The sequence below is a fragment of the Amia ocellicauda genome, chromosome 17 (genome assembly GCF_036373705.1).
Source record: "Amia ocellicauda isolate fAmiCal2 chromosome 17, fAmiCal2.hap1, whole genome shotgun sequence".
Lineage (NCBI taxonomy): Eukaryota > Metazoa > Chordata > Actinopteri > Amiiformes > Amiidae > Amia > Amia ocellicauda.
Genome location: NC_089866.1, coordinates 29,422,035 through 29,440,455, shown reverse-complemented (window position 1 = coordinate 29,440,455; position 18,421 = coordinate 29,422,035). Strand labels below are relative to the sequence as shown.

Here is an 18,421-nt window from a genome sequence, read left to right as displayed (position 1 = left end):
GTGTGTGATGATTTAAGGTTATATATTGGTGGATGGTATAAAATAAAATAAATTAAATTAGAAAAAGAGAACAAAATAAAGTTTTGATAAAAAAGTACTTACCCAGAGTGGGGTTCAGACCCACACAGATATACATCCATTAGATCATAAGTCCAACACCTTAACCACTCAGCCACCTGGGTGTTACTAATTAGTGTAAGTTACTAAGTTGAAGGGTGTATTAATTAGTCACGAGAAAATGAAGAGATCTATTATACGCCTAAAGAAACCGGTAGTTTTGGAGGACTCAATACACTGCTGAGAAGTGCCAGAGCAAAGGGTGACCGTGTAAAAAGAGAACATGTTTCACAATGGTTATCGGATCAATATACATACACAGTGCACAGACCAGCACGGGTGAGGTTTAAGAGGAACTTGACACTGTTACAAGACACTGCTGGGGATTTGACCTTTGACCTGAACTTGAGTTGAACTCGGGGGGGGGGGAGGTTCCCTTCCTAGGGGGTGGGGGGCCTTCCTAGGGGGTGTGGGGTGCTTGTACCGCATCACAGAATAATTACCATATTGATGGGTTCCGAAGGAATGTGCAGGGTGGTGGGGGTCTTCAACTGTTTTTCAAACCCTCCAAAAGATTTGTCTTTAAGCCAGACTGATTCTTTAGTAAAATAGCTATTTTTCCCTACGCTAGTGAAGCTCCAAAAGAGTTGTATTTAAGTCCTCCCGATTTATTTAGTAGAATAGCTATTTTTCCCTACGCGAGTGAAGCTCCAAAAAAGTTCTATTAAAGCCCTCCCGATTCTTTAGTAACATAGATACTTCTACTTAAGCGAGATCCGCGAGGCTGTCTCTTCAACAGGGCCAAAGCTGTTACCTCTTTCAAATGGACAAGGGTTATGTCAGTCTGGAGCTTTTTGAGCAAGTGGGGGTGGCGAGGAGCTGTCTACGTCTTTAGTAACCTCGGATCGGTGAAGAATTAGTATATTTGGGGGCGGAGTTGACAGGGCACTGAAGAAATAGCCTATCACGTTAGAGTTTGGTCTGAAGAATTTAAATATTTGGGGGCAGAGCTAACAGGGCACTGGTGACAAGTGGGGTCTGTTTTCAATTTAAGAAGCGGCTCTGTTTACATTTGAGGCGATGGGCCCCCCTAACCCTGGATAATGGAATGTGTTGAGAGATAGCGATCTGTAGAAGCGGTGGGGCTGTGGGCAGCTTGAGAGACACAAGATGGACTGAACTTTAGAAAATCCTGAATATGAGCAAAATGAAAAGAAATGTAATACAGAAAATGTAAATTAAAACTTTCAGTAGTCGGTATAATCTCAGTAAATACTACACCAACCCAAGACCAATATTTTCTTGCATTTCAGAATATATATCAAACGTATTATTTAAAGAACAGATACAATGTAAAGATTGAATAAATACAATTATGAAGTTTTAAAGGTGTGTGTGTGTGTGTGTGTGTGTGTGTGTTCACAACACCCGGTGATGTAAAAGCAATGTAACGTTACTAAGTTAAGAAATCCTTAAATATAGAAGAGTTATAGAATATATATGTTATATAAGAAGCATAGACTATATATGTAGAAACTGGGACATTTCAATACAACTCAATAAAAGCAGCATTTGTAATAATATTAGTAATCAAACATCAAATTAGTATGTAATATAAACCATTCACGCATTCAGATTAAGTAAATACACTCAATACGATCTCAGCACATCCTGTGTGTTTGTGTGTTTACACATATACCGAGTGCAGGCTGGAACGCTTATCTCAAGGGCTCAGATTCTAATGAGAACGAGCTGTTATCTAGTTTAACTTAACACAATAATGTGATAAAGAATCCTACCCGAAACGATGTTGGAAACCTGTAAGTATAAGGCTATCAAAATATAAGAGTTATTCTTAACCATTAGGCTGTATGAAGATATAAAAACATGATAACGATTTAATTAACGAATGATGGTTACCACAAAACATTTAGGAATCTGGTGGTACATACAGCCGCTATGTGTTAAAAGATAACACGTGTGGTAGTGGTGGGGGATGTTGTAACATCAATCACGTGTAGAGAGAGAGAGAGAGAGAGAGAGTGCACTTAATAAGTCCCCTTGTCTAAAGAGGTATTTTGGTTCTAAAATGTAATAAAATATAATAAGAGATGTATACAAACCTAGAAAAGACAACTTTATTTATTTCATTTTAAACGTGTGTATTTAATGTTGATGTCACAATGTTTAGGCTCGACTGTTTATATAAATATATTCTTTACACAGTTTTAAACATGTAGGGATATATATATTATATATCAAAATAAATGGAAAGACCCACAGAAAACTTTATTAAACATATGTCAACAACAAGCGATATATACGTGTAATTTACAGAACATTTAAAGATATTAAGGTTAAATAAATCTAATAAACCCGATATTTTCATGAACAAACTTAGATTACTTATCCTCGAGCACCACCCTACGGATTGTCAAAGACATTTTTTTCAAGCGCGTGAACGGAAAGTTTGCGGGGATTGCGGTGGTCATCAGCGCGTTCACACGCACAGCGCGGTGTTTAAATGCGGGTTTGCGGCAGAGATTCAGTCCATTTGGTCAACACGTTGCCTGCACGGACCAGAACACACAAAGAGACATCAGGATGCCCGTCCACGACCATGCCGAGCGGACACTAAACTTCTCAAACTTTGATGGTAAGTATAATTCAATTAATCAAGAAATATAATTGCGAAGTGTTTAGATATCCGTACACTAGTTCAGAAAGATTAAAAATATGCTACATTTACATACGTATTTAAGAAATCTAATATTTGAAATATTTTAAATATATTTGAATTGTATTTAAACGTTTAAATTCTGTTTATAGGAAACGCTGATTTTCAAACGTCTCAAGAGCCTTTTACACTAGGTATTATTATTTATTGATATATATTTTTTAATATTTATAAATAATAGGCACAGCGCGATGTTTCTAACAAGCACCCGTGTATCTGCAGGATTACCAAGCGCCCCATACAATGTGCTCGATTTCTACACGAGCGAATCAATGAACATGGGTAAGACTCATTTAATAATGTATCGACTGTATTAATTATACGCGTTATGAACGTATGTACATTTTATTTTCATATAACCATATTTACTTTCAGATTTGTTCCCGACATTAGATGACGAGTGACCCAGCACGTCAAACGCTGAGCCGCGTAAGTTATACTTTCCATTTTATACATGTAATAAATATCGCCAGGATGTGTGATGTTAAATTATGGATCTATACGGGGGGGGATTTTTATATTATTTTGTGTTTTTATCAGAGGATCAATCCTGAACGACCTGTGTCAAGTATTTTCGGAAAGGAACGCGTTCCGAGGGTGAGTGAGACCTTTATTTCATTACTCCAAGAGATGGAGCCGTGCTCATATTGTACACAGTGTGCACAATGGCTCTATTGTCTTGCGCTGTCCGGGCGTGCTGTGCTGAGGGCCTGCGCCGAGCCATCTGAGCAGAATGATGCGCACGCAGTCTGACCCCCGAGGCATGCTGGGATATGTAGTGTATAAAGGATTGTAGTAGTCTACGTTTGAAAGTGAAAGTAACCTGGCTGCAGCGCCCAGACTAACCTAGGGTATTAACTTATGTTTATACATGTCTCCATTTAAGACACCGAAAGTGATGATGATGAGCTTGAATCAGGAACGCCGGATCTAAGAAGACGTCTGCATTTAAACGGTCTGTTTGCATCGTTTATACGTTTTTACAACCGAGTATTTAAAACTATTATTTATGAAACGATAATATTGTCCGGGTTCTTGTCATTTTACAATGTACTTACTTAGACCGTTATTATTCATGTTTTCGTAGCACACGCTTTATTGAGACAATTATTAACGTTGTCTATTATTGTAATACAACATTCTAGATGTAGTTATTCTTTTAAACATTTTTATATATATTTTTATTATGAATGGTCTATAATAATCTGAGCACTATTGTATTAATAAGAGTAAGAAAAGTTCATTTAAAAGCTATAGGTTTACATAAATCGAATTATGATAATAATGTATTGTTTGTTTAAGGATGTTATTTATGTTATTATTATTATTGTTATGTATTTATTTTATTTTTTATTTCTTTTATTATTATTATTTTTAATATTATTATTATTATTATTATTATTATTAATAATTTTTTGTGTGTGTGTTACCGTCTGTGATTAAACGTATCCGTTCTCATGTGTTTCAGGTTCTTCGGAGTCTATTTCAGACAGTTCATTACTGTGGCTGATTACGCAGCAAGGTAGCCCCAGTTATTCACCAACAACACCCCGAGAAACCGCCCGGGTGTCTCCGCAAGTTAGGAGCCAGGACTCCCCGACGCATATCCAAACACCGCCTGGACCGCCTGCATCACCAGTCAGCGTCGTATCGAGTGAAGAAAAAGATCTAACTACAACCTTGCGGGAGACAATCAGTCTACAGGTTGAGTTGGCATTTACGGACCTGCGTGAGTTGCTACGTATAGTGTTGAATAACCAAAGACAGGTAATTGAGGGTCAAACAATCTTAATTAATGCCTTAGCAAGCTATATAAACAGGATCGGGGATTGAACATGTCTGAAAGTAATAAAAGGACCAATGATGCAGACATTCACGAGCAGGAGTCCAAAAGATCTAGAGAGAATGATCCTGACACGAACGATCCTGAGGCCATAGCAAATGTACCGATTACCCCCGAGCTATTAGAAATGGTGGCTGAAATAAACAACCGACCGGCGCCTGCTATAGACTTGTATCCCTCTGTAAATTCTGATTTGTTACAAATGGTTGATTCCTTAGAACACCTACCCCTTCCGAACGCAAACAATTTAACAAAACAACCCCAACTTATTACTTGTCCTGCTCCAACAGAAAACGTTCCTGAGTATGCATCTAACCACGTTGTAAATGACAATTGTGTTGACACTTTTGAAGGTCTTCAGCATGCTTTAAACAATGTACAACAAAGGGGTTGTGGCGGAGGTCAGAACAGTGAAGCTGCAGGTGTTAACAATGGGTTTAGTCGCGAGCTTAGCGCTGTTCAAAATATCAACAAAGAGGCTGAAGATGTTCGGGGAAGTAACCATAGATCAAATGCTGGTGGTGGTGGGGATTGCCATAATATCGATGCTGATAATAATGATGGGGGTGTAGAGCACATAGACAGACCAAACTTCGGTAATTTTGAAATTGTTCACAGATTTAGCTTTGCAGAATTATTCAACAGCGACAATTATGCAGAGATATTTGTTACAATGCATGATATTACACAAAATATGCTTGATCGAATTACCAAACGTGTTAGACCCCAGGATGTGGTGCAGTTGGAGCTGAGAGCGGATTCATTATTTAGCAGTGTTTTTATCATAATGAGAGGTGATGAGTTAGATGTTGAGGCTTTTCTATCTAAAATTGAAAACCTGCCTCAGAGTCAAGCCTCCATCCTGGCCGATGAATGTCTGGTCTTGGTCATTAACGTTGTTCGTAACCATGAGGGTGGTGTTCGTAGGAGATTGTCAAGTTGTCTCAAGACTGAAATAATTCATAAGAAACTCGGGCAAATAGTGAATGAGGGTAATACAAATAACAAAACATGCTTTGCGTATAGTATAGTACGCCTGTTCAAACCTAATATAGTTGCAGAGCAGGTTTTGCATGATGCTTTGCAAATGCATCAGGCAGCGGGTCTATCGGAACAGGAGATGGTGACTTTCTCAGATATCCACAAATTTGAGGAGGTGGCGGGTGTTAAGATCGTAGTCTGGTACCGTTGTGAGATAAATGATGTATTTGATACATTTAAAACTCACTCAGAGTTTAACCCCCACACATTGTTTCTTTTCCTTCACGAAAATCATTACTACGGTATTAGAAATTTTAAGGCTTTTCTGGGATGTTCGTATGTCTGTGATTTTTGCTACAAGGTTTTTAACGATAGGAAGAACCATCAATGCGCCGGGTACTGTAATGCGTGTTACCATCCGCAATGTCGAAAGGGTGAAGCTCCCACAGTGCGGTGTAAGGATTGTTTAAGGATCTGTCGGTCCGCTTTCTGTTTTTCCGAACAGAAAATACCTAGAGGGGGTACGGGTCAAAGCATCAGCCCTTGCGATAAAACAAAATTCTGTCTCCAGTGTTATAGACAGTACACCTATAAAGAGGATAAACCCCACAAGTGTGCCGCTCTGAGGTGTCATCTCTGTAACGCCGACTTAACACCCGAGACCGAACACCAATGTTTCATACAGTCTGTTAAACCGGCACCCCTACATAACAAGTATGTCTTTTATGACTTTGAGTGTAGGCAGGAAGGAGGCGTTCATATAGCGAATTATATTCACTGCATAGACATGTTGGATCGCGAGTGGGCTGAGGCCGGTGAGTCATGTGTTGAGGGTTTCTTTCAAAAATACCGCTGTCCAAAGTATCGAGATTACACATTCATAGCTCATAATGCTAGGGAGTATGACTCTTATATATTGATGAAATATTTGGTGGAAAGCGGTGTAACCCCCGACATCATAGCGTAGGGGTGTAAAATAATGTGTTTCACAGACCATGATTTCAACCAGCGTTACATAGACTCGCTCAACTTCTTACCCATGAAACTGAGCGCTTTACCTAAAGCGTTGGGGTTTGAAACGCGAGAAAAGGGCTGGTTCTGCCACTTTTTTAACACGGTCGAAACACAGAATTATAGAGGTGCCTACCCGGCACCCAGTTATTATGGGGTTGAATCCATGATGACTCGGGAAAGGCAGGACTTCTTCAACTGGTATGACACGGTTAGATGGCATTTTTGATTTCAGAAAGGACATGGCCGCCTATTGTAGAAATGATGTGTTGATCCTTAAAGAATCATGTGTTAGGTTCAGGCATGAAGTCATTAAGACAGCGGGTCTTGACCCTTTACAGTGTACGACAATAGCTTCTCTCTGTATGAAAATGTTTCGAGCCAATTTCTTGCAGAAAAACACCATCGCCATTACAACGCCAGACAATTACAGATGCCGACAAAAGAGTTTTTCTACGGCCTCCATCCAATGGTTGGAATATATGTCTGACAATCATAACATCTTGATCAGACACGCTTTGTATTATGGCGAGGTTAGAATGGGTACCTACTTTCTGGATGGTTTTTCAGAGGAAAATGGGGTTCGTATGGCTTATGAGTTTGCCGGTTGTATTTACCACGGTTGTCCTCAGTGCTTTGACGCAAACACTTTTAATCCTGTCACTCATCAAATCTGTGGAGATATGCTCTTTGATTTCTTACAAAGAATCGAGACTCTAAAAAACACCTATGGTTTAACTGTAAAAGTGATGTGGGAACATGAGTGGACGGCTATGAAAAAACAGGACGGTAGTGTACGAACGTTTATGAAAACCTTTGATTTTCCTGAATGTCTCGAACTGAGAGACGCTTTGTTCGGTGGGCGCACTAACGCAATCTGTTTACATTACGAGGCGAAGGCTGAGGAGAGAATAGATTACTATGATTTCACTAGCCTGTATCCCTTTGTCAACAAGACAAAAATTTACCCCGTAGCACACCCCACCATAATTTATCGCGACTTTCTCGATCTCCAGCAATACTTTGGCTTAATCAAGGTCACGATGTATCCACACAGGGGGCTTTTCTTGCCAGTTTTGCCTTATAGAGCTTCGGGAAAATTGATGTTTCCGCTATGTAGAACGTGTGTTGAAACTGAAAACCAGACGGTGGAGTGTCCGCATGAGGATGATGAGAGGTCATTGACAGGGGTGTGGTGCAGCGTGGAGCTTAGTAAAGCGATTGAGAAAGGATACAGAGTCGGTAAAGTGTATGAGGTCTGGCATTTCTCTGAAAAATCTGACACGCTTTTTGTCGATTATATCATGACACACCTTAAAGGGAAGCAGGAGGCTTGTTTTCCAAAGAGCATGATGTGTCACACTTTAGCTTTGTAACTGACAGAGTAGCTCAGGTTCAGTGGCGACGACCTCAAGATTTCCCGACCAAGCCGGGGAATGTCAACGTTTTTATAGCCGTTTTTACAACCGCTTATGCTAGATTAGAATTGTATAGTTTAATGGAGCGTCTGCAGGAGCGAACTTTATATCACGATACGGACTCTGTAGTCTTTATCAGCAGACTGGGTGATTGGATGCCGCCGCTTGGAGATTATCTGGGTGAGTTAACAAATGAGCTAGACCCCCAAGATCACATCGTAGAGTTTGTTTCTGGGGGTCCAAAGACATACGCTTATAAAACAGCTTCAGGAAAGAGCTGTATGAAGGTGAAAGGTATAACTTTGAATCACACTAACAAGAAACTGATCAATATCAAGTTTGGTTCAAAATTATGTTGCAGGCCTAGATCAAGGAATTCAACCTCAAGAGGTGATTACTTCCGGAAATCAGATCGTCCGAAATAATAAGGTGTACACTCTCGAAAACAGGCCGCTACAGAAAAGGTTTCGGGTAGTGTACAACAAAAGAGTTCTTTTGCCAGACTATAATATGCTACCCTATGGATATTGACGGGGGATTCGATAACAGACTTCAACACCCCTTTTCATGTATTATAACGGGTCCTTCCAATTCTGGTAAAAGTTTTTTTCTTATAAGGCTTTTATAGAATTCTGCAACGGCTATAACACAAACTCTCGATAACATAGTTTGGTGTTACTCATGTTGGCAACCTCTGTACGATGAGCTAATGGTCAAAATTAAAAATCTTAAATTTGTGGAAGGTGTCCCCGCATTGCTTTGTGATGATGATTTGTTACCCAGTGACAAATGCAATTTAATAGTGATAGACGATCTCATGGAAACGGCTAGTGACAATAGCGTGGAGAAAGCTTTTACAAAATATACACACCATAGAAATTTGAGCATCGTCTATCTAGTTCAAAATGTATTTTTTCAAGGTAAAAAGAGTCGAATGATCAATTTAAATGCTAATTATATTATTCTTTTCAAAAATCCTAGAGATAAGCTGCAGGTGAACACTTTGGCCCGGCAAATGTACCCCAGACAATCTAAATTATTTTTGGAATCGTTCGAAGACGCGACTAAAAACCCTTACGGATACTTGCTAGTGGATTTAAAAGCGCAAACTCCCGAAGACTATCAACTCAGAGCGGGTTTGCTGCCCCCAGATTGGCCTGTAGTCTACGTGCTAAAGAGAAGAAATAAAAAATAGAATGTCGGCTAGGATAAGAAGAAACCTACCGCATATTATATGAGGGTAATCCTCGTCAGAGGAAAGCTGTGTTGTTGGCCGCCCCTTCTGATCTGATAGAAACTTTATGTGAAATCGCCTTAAACGTTCTACGGGGCAATATACCTTTAACAGCTTTTCAACTGGGTGAACTAAAACAACAAAAGTCTGTTATAAAGATCCTCACTAACAAGAAGTTATCCGTTAAAAAGAAGAGAAAGGTGGTTTTATCGGACCCCTCTTGAGCATAGCCTTGCCTTTCTTAACCAACCTTCTAGCTTACAGATCTGTATAGTAGCTATGGAATACACACAAAAAATGTTTTTGGTACCTCAAGAACAACTTGCCGCCGCCTCCAGAATCCCTCCGACAGACTGTGGAAAATAATCTAGACTCTGAAATGAAGTCTATATTATCGCGATGCGATTTAAACCCTTATGAAAAAGTACAGCTTTATACAGCTGCCTTACAGAGATATCTGAGTATCGTTAAACAGGGTGCAAAAAGCCAGAGTACTCTAACTTTAATGTTGCCTTCGGAGAAAGAGCAGCTTTCTGAAAGTAGTGCGGTTATTGAAACGGAAGAAGAAGAACACCCTGTAGAGGCAGATGTGGTTTTATCAGATGTATTGAAAAGCATGCCTGTAAGAAGTCAAAGAAATGCAAAATATATTCTACATAAAATGTTTAACACCCCTCGGGTGACCTCCTGGAATAATCAAGGTGAATTTATTTTTAAAGGTCGGGTGATTAAAGGATCGCACATGTTTGATCTGATCAAGAATGTAACGAGTTCTAATAAGATTCTGGATAGTAGGAGGCCTACGGGGTGGAGAGATTTCCTCCAAGCTTTGGCGTGTCTGAACATGCCTCAATCAACAATCCCTAACCAAACCACCCGTAACAAAATCTGCCTCTATAAGGCCGGTGAGAGTGATTGGGTTGAACCCCCCGCCAGAAAGAGAAGAATGAAACCTGCATCACAACATAGATGGACACGGTATAAATGTATACTTGCAGTTGGAAAGGGGAAAAGCAAAGTCTTTGTATGTAACGTTTGATACTTTTATTACGTTGTATATCCATATTTTGACATGTATTACACAATTTTTACAACATGATATATTCTTATTCTGTAATGTTTTTTTTAAACATTTTATAATGTAATGATTATATAGGATTATGTCAAATAAAAATGCTTTTGTATTAAAGCTTTTCTTTTCTTTAACACGCATGACATTTTTTAAAATCTTTACAAGAACAGACATTCTGTATACATGTTAGGTATTTAACAGTTATTATTAGGACACAATGTTTGAACAAACCAGGACACAGTTTTATTGTTTTTTCCTAAATCAGGGCCATACAGCGTCATAACATTTGTGTAGCGGAGACCTTTAGCTCTATAAGAAAAACACACAGTGTTGACCGCAGGTTGTAGTCTGTAGACTTTGCACTTGGCGACAGTTATAAACCGGTTCTTTACAATTGTTTATTAAAAAGTTGTTGATCGTAGCTGGAAAATGAATAAAATCTGGAGGGTTTCCGTAAGAATCAAAAAACTCGCCGTGATGATCTTCCGTCAGATAAATAGCCAGCCAGTGCTCTCCAGGCATGGTTTAAGGGTGAGTGTTAATTATAAACATGGCGGGTAAGTTCTTTAGCTTCAATTCAGGTAACTGATCGCAGGCATAGTCTCCGTGAAACAGCTTCTTAGTGTAGGGGTTACAGTTCATGACAGCCGTGAGCTCTCTGGTGTTCATGGTTAATAATAATTATAGAGCACATTCCTTCTCTGATTCACTTCTATAATATTGTCAAACACGGCGTACACAACCATATTTACAGTACTGGCTAGGGGTTGCTTAAAACTTATTTCCAGTCTCATGTTTCCTGTTTTCACCAGGGAGAAATGTTGCCCGCACTCTTCATCGGGGGTTAGGTTGAAGGCGTACAAAGTGTAGCCGTTGATGTATTCAGCGCGGTTTATCAGCAGAGGCTGGTCCTTCAGATGTCTCCCTGTAGCGAGAACTAGACTGTGGTTGCGCAGTCCGTGAATATTATTTTCAAAATCGGGTTGAAAAGGTTTGGCAGGGACCTGCGTGCCATCAACGTACAAAGCTATAAATTCTGCATTATAATGTTTAAAATTAAATGGATTCTTTGTATATGACCCTGTAAATGCGTCATTATCCACCAGCCCGATAATGACATGTTTTGGGAGCTGTCCGAGGAAGAGGTTTTCCTGATTCATAACGCGAGTTCTTGCAGCGATGCTGTATAGACGCTTTCAATGGGGTACTTGGCGTTAGTGGTCATTAGAGCCTGAGCGTGGCCTAGTTTAACAGCCGGTGAAACAGACACCTTTTTAACAAACAGAGAGGCCGATAAAATAATGAGTTTATATTTTTCATCATCATCGCTCATCAGACAAAATTCTTTTTTTTTCGAATCATTTTTATCTTAATATCAACCCCGTTGAGCATCAGTTTCTCTTGAAAAAATATGTCTAAATGAACATGACCAAAAAGCTCAATTGTTTTACTTGCTGTAGAAAATGTTGCTCTTTTTTTCAGACCCGCGTTGTTGCCACCTGGATCCTTGACATCCATGGAGGCCGGTGTGTCTTTGGTAAACAGCCCGGGGCTGAACTGTTTGTTTAGTCTCCTCGCTATCATTAAGCATACACTCCATCAGTGCTCTATAGGGGTATGTATTACTGCTTTGACTTATCAGTCTATCCCCCAGGGTTACATCCACTTGCGAGAAGATGGTGGCCACCGGGTAGTTGATAACCCCCACTTTGGCCTCCCTCTCGATAGCCTGTCCTTCTTCAGTCACAATTTTACAAGTGAGTCAAATATGGGTATTATTCAAATCTAAATAATCTTCACCATTACCGGTTATGAAAAATTCCAGAGGGGCGGAATCTGAAATGGCCGAAAGAGGCGGAATCTCCACATAGATGCTTTTATCGATACTCGTTTGTGTGTAAGGGACCGTAAACAGATCCAGTTCTGATTTCACACATTCTTCCGACATGTTGTGTACAAAAGCCATGATTAAAATATATATCCCGAACAGGTTCTTGACTTTCTTTTAGGTTTTCTTTTAACGGTCTTCTTCTTCTTCTTTTTTGGCTGCCTACTCTTACGAGTTCTACTACGGTCTGTCGCTGAATAAGTAAGTCTCTGTCTTTTGTTAGCTACCACTCTCCGCCCTACGGGTGGGCGTCGTCTTTTACGAGAGCCTCTGGCCAGGGCCATTAGACCCGAACCCTCCTGATTATCGTTGTTGTTGGATCTGGCCATAGCGCTGTTGATCACATCGCTTACGATGTGTTTGGCGGCTGATTTAAGATGCGGTTTCGCTATATCAAAACCTCTCCTGAGAAGAGGCATAGCCATCCTGAAAAGTCCTCGAAAGAGTCCACCTATTCCGCTCCCAAACATCACATTATCCCCAGCGAACCCTGGCAAACCGTTACTGGCCTGCATTTTGTAATAGTTCACATAGTCTTTAGGATCGACATAACCCCTCATGATAGTCATTTTAGCCGTGTACACAATGTTTCACAGGTCGAAAATGTAGTTTGCTTATAACCTTACCAAAACGGAAGGGTATGTCAATATTCTGATTCGATTTCACTTCGATCGTAATATTGTCAAAATGAGTCTTGGAGACAGGTACGTAGTGTGGCTTGTCATAAGTAATTGTGACCACATCGTTGTTTTTACCCTTAATATGTACATTTCTTAAAAGGGGGACGTAACTATCCCCCACCCTCTGGTGTGAAATTATGTCCGTGTAGATATAAAGGGTGTAAAATCCTGCGCGGATATCCGCGGGGTATGGAGCTATTATATCCTTAAATTCATCCTCCTTGTTGGCGTAAAACCCTAAAATCCGGCCTAGGTTACCGCTGGTTTTAATTCTTATCGTAGATGCGGACTCCATGTAAACTTTATTTTTAATCGAACTGTAATGTAATCTGACAGGTTGTTTCCCTCCAGAGATCTGTTTGTTCATCTCTTCTAATAATTTTTCAATATTTTCATAATAACCGTATTGTAATGTGAAAGTCCACTGTTTTTTAATTCCGACGTCCAAAATTGAAAAGACAGAGTCTTCATCGCGTACTACAGCCCAAGTGTGGTTTTCCTGAAGTCTGAGGCGCTGGTGAATGATGTGGTGGAGGAGGGGGTCACGGTGAAGGGGACCTTCCTGCGCTCCCTCTGGCCACCCCGGCTGTAAAGGTGGTTATTTCCAATGTGCTCCCCTTCCTGAGCAACGATCTGCTGGCGACGGAGCCGAGTCTCTATGGCCAGCTCACCTGCGCCATCAGCAGGGTGTCGCTGGGCTGCAGTGCCCCGGAGCTGAAACACGTCCTCTCCTACCGCAGACAGGCTTTCATGGTGCTGGCGGACGGCGCCGATGAGTTAAGCCTGTCTCTGAAGTTCCAGGGGGTAGTGTACGTGGTGTTCGTGTCAACTGATACCATGAGGTGTTTCAGGTGCGGGGCGCAGGGGCACATCAGGCGCTCTTGCCCTCAGGGAGAGGCTCCGGCGGCGGGGCGAGAGGAAGGTCAGGAGCAGGCAGGGCCGTCCGGTGTTGGCACTGCTGGCCGGGGAAGCGATGAGGGGGAGCGCTACTGGCCTCGGTGGGGATGGATTAGGGGAGCCTAGTGGGGAAGCTACTAGCAGTGAGACCGCAGAGCAGCCCCGGGCTCAGTTAGGAAGGAGGAAGGAGCTGCTGTTGCTGCTGATGCAGCCGCCACCGAGACTGAACACCAAGCCAGTGATGACGGGTTTAAAGTGCCCAGGAAAAGACAGCAGAAGCGGTCTGCCCCGTCTTCTGAGGCCGTCGATACAGTGTCTAAAGAGGCGAATATTGCGAGGGCGGCTGGTGAGGAGGAGCCCGGAGACGGTGTGGGGGCTGTGGGGCGGCGGGATTCGCAGTCAGAGGAGTCTGTCTGGGGGAACCTGCCGTCTCAACCCAAGGTGGCTGACCAGCTGCGGCGCCGGGAGTCTGAGTCCAGTGCTGCGGCTGTGGAGAGCGCAGACTCGGACAGCGCTGCTGAGGGGGACATCGCTGACTCCAAGGGCGAGCCCATCTCTACCGACACTGCGGGATACAGTGCTAAAAGCATTAAGGGAGCATTTTAAGGGAGACCAAGGGGAAGAGGAATATAGTTTTAGAAAACTTCTTCCCTGATGCAAAGCAGTTCCTGGCATCTGCACAAGTGATCCTGCAGGATGTGGCACTCGCGGAGTTTAGTGAGCCGGAGTGCTACAGGCTAAAGAAGTGAAAGAGTGTTGTCAGGACTGCTTTGCAATCTAATGATGATGATTAATAGTATGTTTTTTATGTCTTTCTCCTGTTGTCTCACATTGTTCTTTTTCTAATCTTTTGGTCACCTCTTTTCTCTCTTTTATCAATGACTAAGCTCATGTGTGGGAGCATCAATATTAATGGTGGGAGGGCAGTGGTGAAGCGCACGGCGCTGCTGCAGTGCGGACAGAGACACAAACTCAATGTTTTATTTGTACAAGAGACGCACGCAGACAGCGTGAATGAGTGTGAGTGGCAGCAGGAGTGGGGGGGTGGGGATTTTATTTTCACACACTTTTAAAATGGATTCTTTTAAGAAAACAGAGTTGGTTGGTGGAAGATTTTTGATGGTAAAGGCTGAGAGCGCAGGAAGGATTTTTGTGTTTATTAATACCTATGCCCCCAATGCTGTGAGAGACAGACTGTCAGTGTTTTCGGTGCTCAGCAAAGTGCTAGCAGACTGGGGCTGAGGAGATCCTGGTTTTGGGGTGTGAGTGAAACTGTACTGTGGACTATAGATTAGATAGGAATAATTTGGAGCCCAGTCCACAGTCGGTAAAACAGCTGGAAGGTATTACACAGTTGCACAATCTGGTTGATGTCTGGAGGAATGCCAACCCAAAGGTGAAACAGTACACCTGGGTGAGGCCGGGTTCTAGCATTATTTCGCTGGCCAGGCTGGATAGATTTTATACCTTCAGACATCATGTCAATCTGATCGGTGGCTGCCGTATCACCCCCACCGGCCTGTCTGACCATTGTCTCATCACTGTGAGTGTCACCCTGCCTCCTGTCCGGCTGCGCAGTGCCTAATGGATTTTCAATAATAGTTTGCTGCAGGACAGGAATTTTTGTAATTCTTTTCTTTTCTTTTGGCAGAGATGGAGATCAGAGCACCCTAGGTTTGCCTCCCTGAGACAGTGGTGGGACATTGGCAAGGTTCAGACCAGGCTCTTCTGCCAGCAGTACACTGAGCATAGGACTGACAGCTTGAATGAATCTATGAAGGAGTTAGAAGGAGAGATTCAGGCGCTCCACCGAGCCTTGGACTCTGGAGATTCGGGGGCATTAGAGGACCTCAAAGCTAAGCAGCAGGCATTGTCAGAGCTGCTGGGGACGCGGGCTCGAGGGGCAATGGTGCGCTCGCGGTTCCAGAGCCTGACACAGATGGATGCGCCCACCAAGCTGGAATGCAGGCGGCAGCAGAGCAGGGTGATGCTCTGCCTGAGGACGGCTGAGGGCCGCGTGCTGCAGGACGGGCAGGAGATGCGTAGTCATGCTGCCCAGTTCTATAGGGAGCTGTACTCCGCAGAGCCGGGCAGCCTGGAGCAGCAGCAGCAGTTTCTGCAGGGTCTGCCTAAGGTCCCACAGGATGGGGTCAAGGGGCTGGAGGCCCCACTAACCCTGGCAGAGCTGACCTGCGCAATGCAAGAGCTCAATAAGGGCCAGGCACCGGGGCTGGATGGGCTCACTGCAGAGTTTTTCTCAGAGTTTTGGGCTGAGCTGGGCCCGGACCTGCTCTCAGTGCTGCAGGAGGGCCTGCGGGCTGGGCTGCTGCCCATTAGCTGTCGTAGAGCTATTCTGACCCTGCTGCCCAAGAAGGGGGATCTGTCCTCCATTGTGAACTGGAGGCCAGTGGCGCTGCTGTGTCAGGACTATAAGATCCTGTCCAAGGCTCTGGCTAAGCGGCTCAGAGACATCATGCCGGCCGCAGTGCATTCAGACCAGTCCTACTGCATCCCTGGCAGGTCCATCTTTGACAATGTCTTTTTAATTCGTGATATATTGGCTGCTTCTAAGCTCTTCGGTTTTGAGTGCGGTCTGATCTCCATAGATCAGGAAAAGGCTTTTGAAAAGGTCGATCACCACTACCTGTTTCAGATGCTGAGAGCAGTTGGTGTCGGCCCGCGGTTCGTAGACTTCATTCAGTTGCTGTACTGTCGTGTGTTTAGTGTGCTGAAGATCAATGGTGGTCTGAGTGAGCCTATCCCCATCCATCGAGGCATCAGACAGGGCTACCCTCTGTCAGGGATGCTATACTCCCTTTCTATCAAGCCCCTGCTGCACAGGCTGAGGCAGTTGGTGGCCGGGCTGTCCATCCCTTGTCACCCAGAGCAGGCGGTCAGGGTGTCGGCCTATGCTGATGACCTGACTGTCTATGTGTCTGGCCAGCGAGAAGTCCAGGTCCTGGGGGAGTGTCTGGAGGAGTTCAGCAGGGCCTCCTCAGCCAGGGTCAACTGGGGCAAGAGCAGCACTCATCTGGTTGGGGTGTGGGAGGATTCTGCCCCCCCCCTGCCCTCTCTGTGGGGCTGCAGTGGTCTCGCTCAGGCCCTCGGGTGCTGGGTGTGACTTTGGGGGAGACGCAGAAGAACTGGGCTGGCCTGCTGGAGAGGGTGCAGGGCAGATTGAGGGCATGGCGCTGGCTGCTGGCCCAGCTCTCCTTCAGGGGGAGAGCCACTGCCCTAGATTAGAGCCGCTGTTCACTGCACTGGAGGGGCTGTTCAAGCAGCTGGGCCTCCTTTTCTCTTGCACTGTGTTTATTTTGGGAGTGCAGTACAAGCAGCGCCACAGACATGTTTGTCTAGTGGGGCAGGCTAAGCTGGCTATCCTGAGCAGTAGGAGAAGTTAGACTGAGCGCGTGCAGCAACAGTGTGCGCTCTCCCTCTTCAGATCCCTCGTACGCTCATATGTATGTGCCATTCAGTAGCGTTCATGTTACAGATGTGCCCTATGCAGTGGTAGGGTCAATAAAATGTCAGTAAAACTTTATTTTAGCAATCATGGAGGGGACGAAATGCAAATAGAGGGTCCCACTAATTATCTAATTTACCAACAATGTTTAAAATTAGGTCTTGTGAAGCTGCCAAAAAATGCCGTATAATCGTATGTGTGTTCATACACCGGCTGCTAAAGTCTGATAGCTTTGATTATATATTTTCTTTTCTCATGAACCACAAATGCTATTTGTTGATTTTTATAGAGTATGTTATAAATACCATTCTTATGAAGCCTGACAAATTGTATGCTGTAATATTGAATATTTTCAAAGTTACAGCATTTGTTTGTTTTTCCTATCATGTTACAAATGTTCCCTATGTGAAAGATGCATTATATCTTAATAACATCTAAACAATTAAAGATATACAGATTATTATTTTCGGTAAAGTTATAACACATTGCTATTAACTATGTGTGTCAGTAAAAGTTTAAAAAATCCTAACAGTTTTTTAATGATCCTGCAAAATAAGTGTTTAGGGAACATTTGTAACATAGAGTTAGGGTTAATAAAATGCTGATATTCCATAACGTTTGCTTGTGTATTCTGCAAAACACATATTTAGGGAACATTTGTAACATTAGGGTTACAAATTGCCAGAGACGCGGAATGAGTTTGATTAAAGATAGGCGTAGCCCCGGGAGGAACCCGGGACCACAAGGTGCGTTAGAAGTGTCAATGTTCAGTTTTGTCCTGCAATACACATTAGTTCTCACAGCTATCTGCATTCTTCATCGACACATGAGCCAAGTGATCCACCGATTAGAGCTGTCTTTATTTCGTGTCTCTCTCGCCTTTGCCGCAGCGGAAAGAGGTCGGTAGCATGGAAGGTTTGAGTGGGTTTCATGGACGGCGAGGACGTGGAGGCCGGCCGAGTCTTCAAACCATCATCCTCCGTTCCCCCACTGGGGTGGGGGGTTTCGGTGTCTGGGCCCCGGATGGGTTATTGCATGTATTAGCTCTGGAATTGCCACAGTTATCCAAGTAGGCTTAATCTTTGAGACAACATATGCTTTCTGGCAGGATCAACCAGGGAGCCCGGCAGAAAAGCTCTC

At 43.2% G+C, this 18,421-nt stretch overlaps 1 pseudogene; it reads right to left on the bottom strand.

Moving 5' to 3' along the window:
* Window positions 1-17,982: 17,982 nt before the first annotated feature.
* On the bottom strand, window positions 17,983-18,136 carry LOC136713304 (uncharacterized; annotated as a pseudogene).
* Window positions 18,137-18,421: the final 285 nt, after the last annotated feature.